The 14,556-nt window shown below is 44.1% G+C and overlaps 1 non-coding gene across 1 annotated transcript; it reads right to left on the bottom strand.

Annotated features, from left to right (window-relative positions):
* Nucleotides 1-10,149: 10,149 nt before the first annotated feature.
* Trnaa-cgc (transfer RNA alanine (anticodon CGC)) lies at nt 10,150-10,222 on the bottom strand. The gene has a single exon. It is a non-coding gene; the product is annotated as a tRNA-Ala (tRNA).
* Nucleotides 10,223-14,556: the final 4,334 nt, after the last annotated feature.

Raw genomic sequence — 14,556 nt, 5'->3', positions numbered from 1 at the left:
TGATTTGGCCAATCATATACACATACACACATTTATACACAGATTCCATACTCAGTTGCTGCAGGCGTTCAGAATTATACCCCAACACACACACACACACACACACACACACACACACACACACACACACACACGACACAGATTGTAGCATTTCCCATCATTCTGTTTCCCTTAGGAATACATTTTCCGTTCTAAAAATCAGGTTGTACAAAATTACAGCAGCTACTTTCAAAATTTGGTTTAGTCGTTGGGTGTGAATCAGATTGCAGCTCTAAAAGTCTAGTATTCTATTCCCGATCGGACCTAGTAATTTAATAATGCTTGACGTGGTCAAGAATGTAGAACAGCGATCTTGATTTTTTAGAGTAACTTTTCTTTGTCCAAATCGCAAGTTTATAAAATATTACCGGTTTAGATTGTTATCTCAGTCATCTTCAGATCATAATATATCGTTACCGTGTGTAACGTGTCCGCAGTTCCTGGTCTAGTGGCTAGCGTTGCTGCCTTTGGATCACGGGGTCCCACGTTCGATTCCCGGCCGGGTTGGGGATTTTCTCTGTTCGGGGACTGGATGTTTGTGTTGTCCTCACCATTTCATCATCACTCGTGAAAGTAGCTAGATTTGACTGTGTAAAGATTGGGGACTTTATACGGGCGCTGATGACCGGGCAGATGAGCGCCCCACAAACCAAACATCATCACCGTGTGTAACGCGTCACATGTTGCCCATCGAGGTACTGAAAAGGAACCCCTTGAGTGCGAGGTCGCAAAAGGCTAATGATGTTTACGGCATTCGATGCCGCACATAATGTCTACCATGCAACCTCAATATTGGGTCTAATGGCAGCAGGGGGCAGGACTGGAGGTATCCAATGGCGAGCGCAGCATGAGGCTAACAAGGGAATCGCCCATCGCACCCCCCTCAGATTTAGTTATAAGTTGGCACAGTGGACAGGCCTTGAAAAACTGAACACAGATCAATCGAGAAAACAGGAAGAAGTTGTATGGAACTACGAAAAAAATAAACAAAATATACTAACTGAGTAATCCATGTTGAAGATAGGCAACATTAAGGAGAATACGAGCCAAGTAGCGCCGTGGTCCTGTGGTTAACGTGAGCAGCTGTGGAGCGATAGGTCCTTGGTTCAAGTCTTCCCTCGAATGAAAATTTTAATTTTTTTATTTTCAGACAATTATCAAACTTCAGCCACTCACACACAATCAACTTTGCTCTCCAAAATTCCAGACCATTTCAGATTTGCTTGGACATATGCAGGATTTGACGGTCTACACACGGAAAAATTTGAAAAAGTTAAAAACATATGTTTTGACAGAGCACAGGTAAAACTGTGCGACTGTGAAACTGTTGTATTCATTTGTTGCAGTTTATGTGACAAACTTTTATGTTTTCATCACTTTTTTGGGAGTGATTATCACATCCACAAGAAAAACTAAATCGGGCAAGCTAGAAGAATCTTTTTACCCATTCGCCAAGTGTACAAGTTAGGTGGGTCGACAACATATTCCTGTCGTGTGACGCACATGCCGTCACCAGTGTCGTATAGAATATATCAGACGTGTTTTCCTGTGGTGGAATCGGTTGACCTATGACCTTGCGATCAAATGTTTTCCGTTCCCATGGGAGAGGCACGTCCTTTCGTGTACTAATCGCACGGTTATGCGGTGCGGTCGCAAAACACAGACACTAAACTTATTACAGTGAACAGAAACGTCAATGAACGAACGGACAGATCATAACTGCGAAAATAATGAAATTAAACTTTTCACTCGAGGGAAGACTTGAACCAAGGACCTCTCGTTCTACAGCTGCTCACGCTAACCACGGGACCACTGCGCTCCTGATCTCAGACTCTCCTTGTGTTACTTATCTTGCACATAGACTACTCAGTTCGTATATTTTGCAAATTTTTTTCATAGTTCCACACAACTTCTTCCTGTTTTCTTGATTGATCTGTGTTCAGTTTTTCAAGGCCTATCCACTGTGCCAACTTACAACTAAATCTGAGGGGGGGGGGGGGGTGCGATGCGGAGGTTCCCTTGGGGGGGGGGGGGGTGCGATGCGGAGGTTCCCTTGTAAGGAGCGTAGTTGAACTGCCTAGTCGACGAGTAACTCACAACAGAGCTGCAGTGCTAGTGGTGTTGATACAAAGCAGAGCAATGGCAACGATTAGCAAAGCAAACATTGCATTATATCTACGAACAGTTGCCGAAACTGAAATTTCGTCAGAAAGGAACCCAAGGAATTTCGCAGAGTGGGAAAGAAGTGACAGATGTAATCTTAGCGTTTCAGCAAGGCGAGTCCGTGGAATGTGTGGTGTCGTATATGTTCAACTGCGCAAACAATGTACATGAGTAATACAATGACGACGATAAGTGCTTAACAAGTGAAAGTAATATTGAAACTGGCGTCGAGCCATGTAGTTTATCATCCTCGTCGGACCTGGTGTCCTACAACTCGTCCCTAGTGAACCGTAGTAGAGGACAATCGATGTCCAAGGAGCGGGTACTACACAGAATTCCGTACGTGGAAGCTCATCCGCAGCATAGTAAAAAATTATGAACAGATTCCGAATAAGTCCGCAGCATATTGTAAGTAGGCTGTTTAGGTTTTTGTGTTGGTGACGCCACGTAGCGCTCTGTATTAAAATCGCCAACTGCGCTGTGTGCAGTCTTTGGTTGGACTCATTGTTGGATTATTCGTTAGAGCAGTGTTGGGCAGTTGGATGTGAACAGCCAGTAGTGTTGGGCTGTTGGTGGTGAGCCGCCAGCAATGGTGGATATGGGGAGAGAGATGACAGAGTTTTGAGGTGTTAATATGAGCGGACGATTGGACGTGTATTGCTTGATGTAATGGATAAACGAAGATCTGGACGTGTGTTCGTCAGAAAAAGGAAATTTGTCAGACTGGATGTCGCGAATATAATGACTTTTGAACACTATTAAGGTAAATAAATTGTTTGTTCTCTATCAAAATCTTTCATTTGCTAACTATATGCCTATCACTAGTTAGCGCCTTCAGTAGTTAGAATATTTTATTTAGCTCGCAGTATTGGCGCTCGCTGTATTTCAGTAGTTCGATTAACGAAGATTTTGGTGAGGTAAGTGATTCATGAAGTCAGGGCTATTGTTTTGTAGGCGTTGCGCTAAAATACTGTGTGTCAGTTTAGAAATGATCAGAATAAGTAAAGAAAAAACTGTCTGAGTGCGTTCAGTTTTATTCAGCTGTTTCAGTATCAAATAACGTAGAAGTCTACCAGCACAGTCTTTCTTTACATTCAAAGGGGAAGTTTCAATATGACCTCTGTAGTTTATAAGAAAAGCTACGGATATTCAATAAAGGATGAGGCGCACTAGTTACAAAAACTGGCGTTTACATGTTTCGAGGATGCTGGATACAATTTACAGGATACGCTTGATAGTAGCCTACAACGTTATGCACACCAAATTGCACGCGATATAGGTTACAGTGATTTCAAGGGAAGCAGTGGATGGTTGCAGTGGAATTCCAAACAAAGCTTCAACTTGACAATGCACAACAAACTGCGAAATTGGTTCATGAGATAAAGAGACTTATCCCATCGTCCAGTAAGGAATTTGTTTTCAGTTCAGACCAATCTGGATTTGAAGAGGAAATTAATATAAAAGGAACCTTGGAAATTAGGGGTACCGAGAGGGTTGTGTCAAGGTCACATAACATGAATGCCTTAGTGTATTCGTATACAATTATGCCGACTATTAATGTGTATGGTAAATTGGCTGGAAAGTTATTTATTGTGCTGCGAGAAATTGTGCTTCCTTACGATTCTTTCTCGTGTGCTTGATCTAGCAAGAACAGTACGGAATATTTACGTCACAGCAAGCAAAAGTGGGAAAATGGGCTTATGAGAACTACAACTATGGTATGAGCACAGCTTTTGGCCAACAGCTTGTCAAAATATCTTGCTTTTGCTTGATTCCTGGTCTGCGACAAAAATCAGACTCCTCTAGAGCAAACTGTTCCTCCTGAAAAGTGTGTGACATTGCAGTTCATACCACCTGGAACTACTGGACAAATTCAGTCTCAGGATGTTTGGTTTTTCCATGCCTATAAAGCGTATTATATCATCGCACCACCTGCAGCTACGCCTTAAAGCATAGCCAGTTTCACGATAAGCTCCACGACAAAATGTTTCGCATTCGTTTGCATGCCAGCACATTCCATCAGTTCTCATCACCCCGTTACACCGATATGATTCTACATGCAGTCTTTAAGCTGCACGTCTGGCACAATTCGTCTTCGATCTAGTAGGTGCGAACCTGTGTGATCACTGTGGCGCGTCAGTTTTCATTCGGTGTTCGTGCTGCAAGTTAATGGTTTGTTTTGAACATTTCTTTAGTGTCGACGTTGTCCGTTTTGTAACACTTATTTTCTATCGCCATCCTCATGCACATGGTGAATCATTAGCAGCTAATATTGCTTCTGTCATAATAGTTAACACAACACTTTCAAATGAGCATTGCTAAAGATTGAATTGGCGAACTCGCACTCAGGGGGTCCCTTGTGAGTTATAAAACTCAGTACTTCATTATACAACATGTTACGCGTTGCTCTTTGTAATGATATTTTATGATCTGAAGATGAAGAAGATTGCTAGCACAATAGTAACCAGTAATATTTTATAAGCTCGCGATCCAGACAAATAAAGACATAATACTGTTTCTGGGAACTGGACTTATAAATCTGGAAAACAGTTATATACTCCAAACAAGAAATGTCAGAGTCCAAATTCCATTCAGGTAATTCTTTTTTCGGTTTTCCGTAATTTGCCTGTATCAGCATAACAAATACTAGGATTGACACTTTAAAGGAGACCAGTCTTATTCGCTCCTCTGTAACTCTTCAGCTGAACTTATCTTATGTGTTTCAATACATCGACGATGGCACTACATCAAAAATTCTTCTCCAGGTACCCTACGTCGCTGCTTTGTCACTGTGAGCTAATATTATGGGCACAACTTTCCAAGGATCACGTATACGGCCGTTTGTAGCACATGGGCATTGGTTTTTTATGAGCTGACAATGCAGAACTGTGTCAAAGGCTCGTCAGAAATTTATAGCCGCGAATCCGACCTCTGCCCTTTGCATATTCGGCACCGCCTTCAGAACCTTTCTATATAAATGTCATCCTCCAGAAAATTTACAGGATGCGGGCGCCGAAGTCTGCCTTTGACCGTGCTTTCGTCAAGCTGGATCGTACCACGCTATAATGTTAGAGGTCACCACTCCGTGAAAACTCTTGATGAAGGAGGCGAAATATCTGCGTGGCTGCCGGCCGGTGTGGCCGAGCGGTTCTAGGCACTTCAGTCTGGAACCGCGCGCCGATACGGCCGCAGGTTCGAATCCTGCCTCGAGCATGGATGTGTGTGATGTCCTTAGGTTAGTTAGGTTTAAGTAGTTCTAAGTCTAGGGGACTGATGACCTCAGATGTTAAGCCCCATAGTACTCAGAGCCATTTTTGAACCCGCGTGGCTAGTGAGAAGTAAACGACAGTCTGACCACGATAACGAAAAATATTTTTAACTTTAAACTGCTAACATTTTAGGTTATGCTTTACCATGACTGTTACGAATATCACTTGAGAGTCACAAACAACTGTAACCACTCACTTCTAGTAATTTTCCCCTGATATTTTTCAGAAGATTATACCCGTCGTATTTACGAAATATCTTTGGTGTTAAATATAAAGTGGCAGGAAGAGAATCCCGAACCAATGAAAGTAGTTACTGTTATTGAAGTAACTTGCTTGCACGCAGGACTTATACCGTCTCGTCGCAGGGCAAAAAAGGTTACCCCTTATATGAAGGTATATTTAAGATTTTTTTATTAATTCCAAAACAATGAGGACCATTCCACTTAGGATTTGTGGAAGAAGACCAGCATATCACTTTTTGGTAAATACGAGGGTTGCCCAGAAAGTAATGCACCGCATTTCTTTCTTCAACATTTTTTTTTTGGGGACATAATGAGAATTACACACACGAAAGAATGGTATTTTATCTACACGCCCTATTTCTCCACGTAATCGCCATCCCGTTATATGGCCTTCCTCCAGCGCGAAACAAGAGCGGGCACGCCCTGTCGGTAGCAATCCTTGTCCTGGTGGCGGAGCCAGTGTATCATTGTGTGAATCATCTCCTCATCGTCCTCAAAATGTCTTCCACGAATGGCATCCTCTAATGGCCCCTCGCGAATGACAACATCAGCTCGCTACGACATGTCGGGTGTGCAAGCCGTGGATTGTCTCCCCGACCGTTGCAAATCGTGGAGCTGCGCCGAATCGCCTTCAGAAGACCTCACTCTCCGAGCCCAGCGATTAACTGTACTTCTGTCGACAGCAGATGTTCCATAGACTTGGCACAAGCGTTTCTGTATACTCCCCACAGTTTGTTTCTTTACCGTGAGAAATTCAATGAGGGCACGTTGCTTTTAACGTACGTCACCTACAGACGCGATTTTGAGACTGTCCTGCAGCTACGCTCACTCAGGAGACTTCAGATAATACATACGTAACGTTTCGCATTCGTAGGATTTTTTTTCTGCTAAGAAGAAAGATGCGGTGCATTACTTTCTGTCCAACCCTCGTATGTATTCTGAAATACTGCATCCCTATCTTACATCGTTTTTAATCAGGGTTCTTCGTATTCAGTCTTCCTTTCTTATTGTTCCGATTTAGCTTTGTACATATTTTACACTCTACGACAAAAGAACCGACGCAACGCGAAGAAATTGTGTGGCTTTTGACCACCCTCCTCTGCCGATGACCTTCTCCTTCACCTCACTAATCTCCTCTCCGACCAGCTCAACTCCCGTCGATCCGCCATCTTCCTCTCCCTCTACCTTGAGCGTGCTTACGACCCTGTGTGGCGTTCCGGTCTCCCCTTCAAGCTCCAAACCTTCGCCCTTCCTATCCGCTACGTCCATCTGATCGGGTCCTTTCTTTCCCAACGTCCTTCCTATGTCACCATTCATAACACGGCTTCCTACACCTTCTACCCCTTCGCCGGTGTGCCCCAAGGTTCCGTCCTCTTCCCTCTTATCTACCTTCTGTATACGGCAGACATGCCGCCGCCTTCAAACCCCGTCCACCTTCTCCAGTACGCCGATGACACCGCCTTCCTTGTCCTCACCCCCACCCTGCAACACTCCCAACACCTTCTCCAATCCCATCTTGACCGGTTCACAACTTGATGCAACCAGTGGTTGCTCAATGTCACTCCTTCCAAGACCCAGGCGATCATTGTAGGCAAAACCACCCCTTCCTTCCGTCTCCTCGACTTCTATATCGCCATTTATGGCCGTCCTATCACCCTCACCCCCATCCTCAAGTACCTTGGCGTCACCCTTGGCCGTCACCTCTCCTTGACCCCCCATCTCTGGACATTCCAAGCCAAGGCACACTCCCGACTCCATCTCCACCTTTCTGGCTGCACATGGAGTCTGGACCCCTCCACCATCCTCCACACCTATAAATCCCTCATCCGCCCTATCTCCTGCTACACCCGCCCTGCCTAGATCTCCACCCCTCCTACCTTTTACAAATCCCTTCAAATCCTAGAACGCCATGTAATCCGCCTCGCCTATTGCATCCGTCTCCCCTCCCCCACGCGGATCCTGTATGAACTTATTCTGTTCCCGCACCTCCTCCTTTTCCTCGAACAGATAAGATCCTCTGTACCTCCCGTAAACGTGACCCCCCTCATCCACTTGTCTCTCCCATCCTCTTCCACCCCCGTCCACTGCCGTGCCTGTATTCTCACGTCCCACCTGCTCTCCATCTCTCCACTCTCCATTCCCTCGCCCAAGCTGTCTTCCACCAACTCCCCCTCCCTGATGATGTCCTCATCCCCTCCATCTACCCCTCCTACCAACTTTGATCCACACCTTCCACCCCCTGTGTATTTTCCCAAGGGCACCCTCTCTCCCTCCTCCCTTCCTCCCTCCCTCCGTCCTCCCCCCAGGCTTCCCCTACCCCCCCCCTACTTTCTGTCCTCCCCCTCCCATGACACATGCCACTGTCTTTTGTGTGTGCCGTCGTGTTAGTGCTTTAGTGTTTCACTGCCCACGCTCCATCGTTCACATGTATCATTTCAGTCATCTGTGTTCGCGTACCAGTGCTGAATGTTTTTTATTTTACTATGCCCCGTGAATGGCTCCATGTTTTTTACCTAGTGTGTCTACTGTTTTTGTCCATTTTGTTTTGTTTTGTTTTTCTATGTCTTCCTATATTTCCGCTTGTACTATCTGTGGCCGAAGAGCAGCGTAGTATTATCGCTACCGGCCTACTGTGTGTAAGGTGTTAAAATAACAACAAAGAAAAAAAAGCGAAGAAATTACCCGAATGGGAGGGAAATAAGTAGACACGATGTACATCTACTGACAAAGAAAAGGTTATAGTTTCAGAAAAATTGTATGATTTACTCAAGAGAAAGAACTTCTCAAACTGAGCAAGTCAGTAACATGTTGGTCCACCTCTGGCCCTTGTGCAAGCAGTTACGAGTTGTTGGATATCCTCCAAGGATTATAGTGCGAAATTCTGTTCAATTGGTGCCCTAGAACGTAAAAATCCCAAGCAGGTTAGAATGCCATACCCATAATGCTCCAAACATTCTCAGCTGGGGAGTGATCTGGGGACCTTATTGGCCAAGGTAGGGTTTTGCAAGTACGGACATGGTCAGTTGAAACTCCTGCTGTGTGCAGGCAGGCATTATCTTGCTGATATGTAAGCCCAGGATGGCTTGCCATGAAGGGCAACAAAACAGTCGTCCAATAACGTCGATGACAAGACGTCCCATTCGGATAGTTCCTTCCTAGTGCATAGATTTTTTCTTATATTACCCGTCTTTATCTATAGTTTATTCATATTTTTTCTGAGAAGTTCGAACGTCTTGCACTAGTTTACGTTGTCAGATTTTATAGGTCGATAAATCCCATGAAGGTGTCTTGACTTCTTGCTTCCATTATCAAACATAGCTTCTGATCTCCGGGTACCTTTAATTTTCCTACTGCCAAACCGATCGTCTTCTTTTCTTTTATTATTATTATTATTATTATTATTAAAAAAGAGCACCGCGTACCGCTGTATGATAATCTTTAACGGAACACGACCAATTTCGCGACCTATAGCCACATCCTCAGCTGTACATCTAAAGAGAAAAAGGACATCGATGTAGGAAAGCAGGGAGACAAAATCTTCATTCGCAAAAGGACATTACCCGCCAAATGCAGATAGTCGGAAAGAAAAGGGACCGAATTGTGCGTGCGTCATCCTTCATAAAAGCGAGAGAGATAATTACTGTTGAATTCTACCTTGACGTCAAATATGTGGGGTCCAGGACGCGTTCTTTCTAGGATTTTTTTTCCTTTATTGAGATTCGATTACCACTGAAGGGGGCGGGCTGGCAGCAGCTTAGTACGCCGCTCTTCAGCCTATAGAATTTTTTTTAAAAAAAATGAAGATAATAGATAATAAAAGCAAGCGATAAAATCGGTGACTTAAATGGTAAAATGGCGGAAAATTGTGGAACTTAAAACATAAAACAAAGGGTTGGTGATGCAAATAAAATACACAGGAAGCAGACGGGTAAAATAATAGACAATTAAAAAACACAGCGGCAGTCTGGTTTCTGTTAGCAAGAGATATAAAAATCACACCAAGCGACAGCATGATTTCTGTTCGCTGCACTTTGGAAAAGACGCACAACACTGAACACTCACTTGAGCACTGCACTAAAAAGTTGGCATAAATATGACATGCCACAGCCGAGGGCATACGGGGGGAACCTGGACAGATGATGGGAATGAACAGGTGGAAGGAGAGGAAAAACGAAGTCGGGGAAAGGGGGGAAGGAGCCGACGGAGGACGAGGACTCATAAGAGGGGGGGGGGAGGGCAAAGGCAGGGAAGGGGAATGCGGTGGTGGTGGTGGTGGTTAGTGTTTAACGTCCCGTCGACAACGAGGTCATTAGAGACGGAGCGCAAGCTCGGGTTAGGGAAGGAGTGGGAAGGAAATCGGCCGTGCCCTTTCAAAGGAACCATCCCGGCATTTGCCTGAAACGATTTAGGGAAATCACGGAAAACCTAAATCAGGATGGCCGGAGACGGGATTGAACCGTCGTCCTCCCGAATGCGAGTCCAGTGTGCTAACCACTGCGCCACCTCGCCCGGTGAAGGGGAGTGCAAAAGGAATCGGTGGGGGGAGGGGGGGGGAGATAAGGTAGGCAGAGTGAGGGTAGTCAGGGAAAAAACAGGATGGAAGGGGGGATCGTTAGATAACATTCAAACAAATTGTATTAATGAGTTTTAATACTAGGTGAACAATGATAATACTTAACTCTGACAATAACACAGAAGTGTCGCAAGCAAAGGGCAACATGAAAATAAGAAATCTCTCTAGTATATACAATTCCAAATACAAGTGAAGTAATACAGTTGACTCTTCTATTCAGGTCACTAGTCGTGAAGCTTCTGTAGAACTGGGCCGCGGCCAGTCGGGCTCGGCGCTTCTCTTCGCATAGAGGCCGCTGCTGTCACGTTTTCGTCCTGGAGAGGGGCCGGTGAGCATGCAATTGGCTGACGTCTTCTTCACGGCGCTCTCTGCTCTTTCGTTCCCAGCTGGCGTGCCGGTGCATCACTTTACACCGTATCAACAATAATAAAAATGGAATAAGGGACCCTCGACAGTATAGCCCTTACCAAACCGTCAGTTTGTTGAAACCGTTAGTTTGATTCGTGCTATTGTTAAGGATCCCTCTGATCCACATTTTTTGCTATCATTGATTGTAGGTTCTGCCCCTCTTTTTATGGAGGATGATGTACGCACAGTCAGTAGCGGATACAGAAAAACCTCAAGGAGGGGGCGCTAAAGATATCTTGAGCTACTTTTTCTTTTACCGTAATAAAAAATAATCACGTCACATGCAAAGTTTAAGGAAGTTTTATTTAAACTGATTATACACATATACAAGACAATGCCCCCTTACGATATAAAACAGTTACAATTGTGGTTCTCTTCCTTAAATGATGAATTCTATGCGCCTGTTCTTCCTGCCAAACTGGTAAATTACATCGGCAATAGGACAATCAATGTCGGGGTGAGGGTCCAACAGAGCTAATCGATCCCACGTGCTAGACAGAAACGTATGAAATTCGATGACGCGGGCGCGCGTGCTGCATAGGAAAGTACAACTACTCGATAACTCGATTCAGTCGAGTCGACTGAGGAAAGAAACGAACGAGTAGTGTGCGGGCTGGCTGACTGGCGGTGGCGGAGCGGGTGGAAATGCGGGCGGTCCTGCAAGGGGGAGGGGGGGGGGAGGGGGTGGTCGTGCCCCGCGCGCCACCCATTGCATCACTTGAGCACTGCACTAAAAAGTTGGCATAAATATGACACGCCACAGCCGAGGGCATACGGGGGGAACCTGGACAGATGATGCGCACAGTTCGACACCTGTTCCAGTAATCCGCTTTCGGCTGGGTATGCTATTTTACATCGACGTCTTTAATGACTTTACATTTTTTCTGTTTACATGCACACTTGTGGTTGTGGCTGTTGACCACGAAACCAGCCGTGTTCCATTGAAGATTATCATACAGCTGTAAGCGGTGTTCTTTCTGCAAAATGTAACACCATAGCTGCAGATTTCCGGAGCGCACAGTTGTGATCGTCGTCTAATAGGTCCCGAATTTTCATTTCCATTCTTTCATACATTACCTTCGTTAGCAGTATGGATGAATGAGATGTTATGTGGTTCTGTTGTTGATTGTTCTCGCACTTACTTGACCTTGCTGTCTTCGGAATTATGTGGATAATATTTTTTTGGAAGTTCGATAGTACGTCTGTAAACTCTACAAATCTGTTTGAGTAGTAGTCTAGTTGACACTCTCTTTAATAATTTCAGAAATTCAGAAGAAATGGAGGTGGTATGTCCTTACAATTCTTCCACGCTTGAATTGACTTATTCAGCCAGTTGTAGGAAGAATTGCAATTTACAGTTGACTACAAACCACGGCGCAACTTACCACTTTATACATATACTAATGTGGTTTGACTAGGGCCTCCTGTTGGGTAGACCGTTCGCCGGGTGCAAGTCTTTCGATTTGACGCCACGTTGGCGACTTGCGCGTCGATGGGGATGAAACGATGATGATCAGGACAACACAACACCCAGTCCCTGAGCGGAGAATATCTCCAACCTATCGGGGAATCAAACCCGGGCCCTTAGGATTGACATTCTGTCGCGCTGACCACTCAGCTACCAGGGCCGGACACATATGCTAATAATTTCCAGTGACGAAAGAAACGAGTAATGCAGAAGAAACCCTCTGCTGGCTGGTGTCTGCATCCTGTAACTTTGCATTCGCAAAAAATGGTTCAAATGGCTCTGAGCACTATGCGACTTAACTTCTGCGGTCATCAGTCGCCTAGAACGTAGAACTAATTAAACCTAACTAACCTAAGGACATCACACACATCCATGCCGGAGGCAGGATTCGAACCTGCGACCGTAGCGGTCGCTCGGTTCCAGACTGTAGCGCCTAGAACCGCACGGCCACTCCGGCCGGCTTGCATTCGCAGTCTGACACTAAGCCACTGTGTCATGCCAAATGGACTATTGCTCCTAGCAAAAGGCACTCAACCCAGTTGCAGCACATGCTTGTTATAAAGGGTCAAAACATAAACTGATTCCAAGCATTACTTCTCTAATAAGTAAAATACGAAGGGCTTATTTCAATAGTGGTACAAGTCCATTACCACCAGTTTTCTGTCTATAATGCTCCTGATATTAATGATCCAAACAAACAGAAAGGAAGGTTCATCTCTAGCAAGAAGCCATATGCTTGAATATTTCTGGTATCTCAACTGCAGATTTTTTAGCGCTCATTTAATTTTAGGACTCTGTATCTCAAGAGAACAAAAATGGACATGTACCACTATTGAAATAAGCCCTTCATATATCGTGACAAGTACCGCGCCAGTACTTCGTAAACGTAAACATTGTGAAATGTACCAAATCAACTGCTAAACTGTGTACGCGTTCGGGAACATCAAGAATAAATTTCCGCCTGTTTTTGTAAGCTCTTGCTTGCTACATACAATTGGCAATGGTCTCCGTAATTCTGATTTAGGATCCAATTCGAAATCATTTGTAGCCGCATCTGGTAGTTTATTTAGCTGTTTAGTGTGGATTTACATTTACATCGAAATCGCAAACCACGTACCAAATTCAATATAAGCAATTTACGGGTTCTCTTTTGGACTGGAATTTTAGACACTCGTAGTTTCGTCAATATCATCTGCATAGGCCAGCACCTGAACTGATTCGTACAGGATAGTCCCTCTGGCACTGATGCCGCCATACTTTATAACCTTATCAAGGCTGTATTAAACACAAGGCAGGATGATGAGTCTCCTGCGGTAGCGTTCTCGCTTCCCGCGCCCGGGTCCCGGGTTCGATTCCCGGCGAGGTCAGGGATTTTCTCTGCCTCGTGATGACTGGGTGTTGTGTGATGTCCTTAGGTTAGTTAGGTTTAAGTAGTTCTAAGTGTAATGTTGTTGCTTTAATTTGTTATGAAAGCGGTGCTGATCGACAATAAAAGCGGTTTAAAAGCTGTGAGCTGTCTGGGGAAGTTAACCTTGCATTACTGAGCAACTGTTTCACCAGGTATCCAGTCTAGCTTACCAAATTCCCAACCAGACTAACATTAATTATAATCTTTTAATAGTCATACGACAACCGGTGATATATATATAAAAAAGATAATTTAAATAAAAAGAAGTAAATCCGTTTATATTTGGAAATTTATTTTAACATTGATCATTGAAATTTCAGCATATTAAACTTGATTCATAACTAAACTGGTGCCTTATTTAGGATTGTGAAAATGTGAGTTTGTAATTTTACGGAACACATCAAATATGGAGCCAAGATTGGGAGACTGCATACAACACTGCATTCATAAAATAACACACAAAGAACGTTGAAAGATATGCAAGAGGAAATTAACCACAACCAACCGATTCAATTTTCACCCAAAGAAGTTACGTTCATAGCGCAATCCTGTCCGTCATGAAATTACCACACACTGGTATACTAAATTCATACTAACTCTCTATGAAATCTTCCCGAAAAGAATAGCTGAGGGCTACTTTGATGATTACACCACATGCTTCACGTGGTCAACTTGGTTTATACAAAGAGTGTAACTCCACAATAATTTTAATAATTAAAATAAATTAGATCGAAAAGCAATTTACTAAAGAAAAACCTCAAACTGGTTACTAACGTCTTACTATTAACCTGATGGGTCAAACAATTGTATAAGCACGTGGTACTGGTCTCACAAAGTACACCCCACGTGGGTTAAACATAAAGAAAAGTTGCTATATTGAAAAATATTGTCAAGACGAGACGTTATAGTCTCACGCACATCCTCATTTAAGATTGATGATCTTAGTTAGAGTTACTGATCAACACGTGGTTCCACTTTATTCACAA

The sequence above is a fragment of the Schistocerca nitens genome, chromosome 6, assembly GCF_023898315.1.
Source record: "Schistocerca nitens isolate TAMUIC-IGC-003100 chromosome 6, iqSchNite1.1, whole genome shotgun sequence".
Lineage (NCBI taxonomy): Eukaryota > Metazoa > Arthropoda > Insecta > Orthoptera > Acrididae > Schistocerca > Schistocerca nitens.
This window is presented reverse-complemented; position numbering and strand designations above follow the sequence as displayed.